Source organism: Amborella trichopoda, chromosome 3 (genome assembly GCF_054954075.1).
Source record: "Amborella trichopoda isolate Santa Cruz 75 chromosome 3, AtrichopodaSantaCruz75HAP2 v2.0, whole genome shotgun sequence".
NCBI classification, from domain to species: domain Eukaryota; kingdom Viridiplantae; phylum Streptophyta; class Magnoliopsida; order Amborellales; family Amborellaceae; genus Amborella; species Amborella trichopoda.
Genome location: NC_142338.1, coordinates 12,319,335 through 12,322,842, shown reverse-complemented (window position 1 = coordinate 12,322,842; position 3,508 = coordinate 12,319,335). Strand labels below are relative to the sequence as shown.

General features: G+C 34.5%; 1 long non-coding RNA gene across 1 annotated transcript; it reads left to right on the top strand.

Annotated features, from left to right (window-relative positions):
- The first annotated feature begins 523 nt into the window (after positions 1 to 523).
- LOC148782751 (uncharacterized) lies at positions 524 to 2,124 on the top strand. The gene is made up of 2 exons (XR_016052213.1): positions 524 to 675; positions 1,435 to 2,124. It is a non-coding gene; the product is annotated as an uncharacterized LOC148782751 (long non-coding RNA).
- The last annotated feature ends 1,384 nt before the right edge of the window (positions 2,125 to 3,508 follow it).

Below are 3,508 nucleotides of genomic sequence, written 5' to 3'. Positions count from 1 at the left end.
CTACCTTCCAATAGTATCAAGAAATGTGGTTTCAATATTGGAAATCTTTGTGATAGCCTTAAAATATATTTTCATATTTGCTTATAAAGTTTAAAACTTAAAAAATAGTGTGGATCGACAGATCTATGAAAACTTGAAAATCGACGGTCAAAAAATACGTTACAAAACATACTATTTCTAAAATTTGAAGTCCATTTTTTCTCATGTCCATGCATATTGATATTGATATGATCAATTTGAGGATATTTGAGCATCAAAACAAGCTCTTCTAGTGAAATTTTTGACGTAGGCTCCAATTTGATGGTTTAAAGCCTCAGCTCTATATAAATCTTTCCCTTTATTTAATTGTTGAATGGGTCAAGTACTATTTGTGGTAGAAGTGATTTAGTGGTTGAGTTGTAATGGGTTTCTAATTCTTAGGAGTAGGCATAAAAAGTGGAAACTTGCTCCACATCTATCGACTCTCGTAATGTTTTTTTTTCTTTAAATAGCCTAGTGTCATTGTTGGTGTCTTAAAAAAATTGCACTTGTTTTTCAGCTAATAAATAAAGATATAATTTTTCTCTTGCCCATCTTTATTTATCTGTTTCTACAGTAGTAGAATACGACTAGTTACCAACATTTGTGGTATCAGAGCCAAGTTCGGTTGAAGCTGGGCGTGTTGCAATTATGGAGGTTGTTTGTTGTAGCAGAGTTCTCTGGGCGTGATACCATTGCACAAGATTTCTTTTGTAGAATTTCTGTTATCATAAATCAGATGAGAACTTTTGGAGAGAATGTCTCAGATCAGAAAGTTGTAGAGAACATTTTGAGAAGCCATCTGAATAAATTTGATCATGTTGTTACAGCTATTGATGAGTCTAAGGACTTCTATGTTCTTTTACTACAGCTTTCTGATCTGAAACATTCTCTCCAAAAGTTCTCATCTGATTTATGATAACAGAAATTCTACCAAAGAAATCTTGAACAGACTCACTACCTTTTACAATCCATGATGTGTGTGAAATTAAAAGTAGAAAAATCTGAGACGTCTATTGTTAAGGTCCACATGGCTGAAAACAAATTGTTCCCTCTTGAGCTATCATGTTTGAATGATTATGCATTAGTTGCTAATTTTAATTATGACTCTAGATTTGGCACTTGAGGTATAGGCATTTGCATTTTAATGAAATGAACTTGTTGAGTAAAAAAAGTATGGTGTCTGGGCTACCATCTATCATCTCTATTGATAGTGTTTGTGAAAGTTGTGTTTATGGAAAACAACATCGTTTGCCCTTTCCGATTGGGAAAGCTTTGAGAGCCAAGATGCCTTTGAAATTGGTTCATATAGATAATTGTGGACCAATGACTACATTGTCTTTGAACAAGAGTAAATATTTACTATTATTTACTGATGATTTTACTCATATGAGTTGGGTGTTTTTTCTTGTTCAGAAATCAGAGACATTTGTAAGATTTAAGGAATTCAAAGCTTTTGCCGAGAAACAAAGTGACTGTGTAATCGAAACTTTCAGAACAGATAGAGGGGGAGAATTTTTGTCTGATGAGTTCAGTTCCTTTTGTAAAGAAATGGCATCCGCAGGCAGCTGACAACAAGAACAACTCTAGAACAAAACGACAAGAGGAAAGTAGTTTGTTTCTTACTTAACACATGGGTGGGGGAGAATTTTTGTCTGATGAGTTCAGCTCTTTTTGTAAGGAAAATGGCATCCGCAGGCAGCTGACAACAAGAAAAACTCCAGAATAGAACGACGTTGCCGAAAGGAAGAATTAGACGATTGTTGAAATGGCACGAAATATGTTAAATGAGAAGAAACTTCTAAATGATTTATGCACAGAGGTAGTGGCAACATCAGTCCATCTTTTCAATATATCTCCAACAAAGGCAGTAAAGAATATGACACCTTATGAAGCATGGTGGAAAATCAAACCCAATGCAAGTGGTTTGAAAATTTTAGCTTGTATTACATATGCCTCAATTGACTCTAGTTATCATGCTAAGTTGGATAAGAAGAGTGATAAATGTATTTTTGTTGGCTATAGTGATGAAACAAAAGGTTATCGATTGTATAATCCTATCACCAAGAAGCTAATCATTCGTCGAGATGTTATTTTTGATGAAAACAGTGTTTGCCCCTTGCAGAAAATATGACAAAATCAGTATAGCTAGAGGAGGATGTGGTGTCGCCTTAGATTTCTCTAGTACAGAGTCCAACAACAGTCCAATCTTCTTTTAGAGGTTCTGGCAATCCGAACAGTAGCAGTGGTGAATCATCCCAAGATAGTGAAACTCCACCAAAGAAGTTTCGGTCTTTACAATAAATTTCTAAATCTACCTTAGAACCTACAAGTTATGATGAAGCTCATGGAAAAGAAGAGTTGGAGAATTCCATGAAAGAGGAAATGACCGCCATTGAAAAGAACAACACATGGGAGCTTGTGGACTTGCCACCATGAAAGAATGCTATTGGTGGGAAATGGGTTTACAAGGTAAAATATCATCTTAATGGAAGTGTGAAAAAAATTAAGGCGAGGTTGGTCGTCAAAGGGTATGTACAAAAGTATGGAGTTGATTATTTTGAAACTTTTTCTCCCATTGCTAGATTCGAAATTGTTAGAATAATTTTGGCTTTAGCAGTTCAAATAAGATAGAATATCTTCCAATTTGATGTTAAGTCTGCATATTTAAATGGTTCTTTGGACGAAGATGTGTATGTTGATCAGCCGCAAGGATTTGTTATCAATGGCAAAGAGGAGAAAGTTTATAAGTTGAAGAAAGCTCTTTACAGTCTTCAGCAAGCCCTGAGAGCATGGTATAGTAGACTTGACTCCTACCTCCATCAGAATGACTTTCACCGGAGTGAAAGTGATCTCACCTTATATGTAAAAGTGAAAGGTAATGATGTGCTTATTGTTTACATTTATGTGGATGACATTATATACACGGGTTCCTCTAATATTCTTATTAGAGAATTTAAAGACAGCATGATGCATGAATTTGATGTGACAGATTTGGGGTTGTTGCATTAGTTTCTTGGTCTTCAAATTCAGCAAACAGATAATTACATTTTTATTTCACAAGAGAATTATGTTTTTGACTTGTATAGTGTAGTGGTCTCCTTGTGTTATGCAATTATCTCGAACATAAAACAAGGAGACCACTACACTATACAAGCATAAAAATGCAATTATCTGTTTGCTGAATTGTTATGCAAGTGTTATGCTCGTATAGTGTAGTGGTCTCTTTGTTTTATGTAATTGTTGAATGGGTCAAGTATTGTTTGTGGTAGAAGTGGTTTAGTGGTTGAGTTGTAATAGGTTTCTAATTCTTAGAAACAAGCATAAATAGTGGAAACTAGCTCCATATCTATAGGCCCACGTAGTGTTTTTTTTTTTTTCTTTAAATAGCCCAGATGTGTCATTGTTGGTGTCTTAAAAAATTGTACTTGTTTTTCAGCTAATAAATAAAAATCTGTTTTTTCTCTTGCCCATCTTTATTTCTATGTTT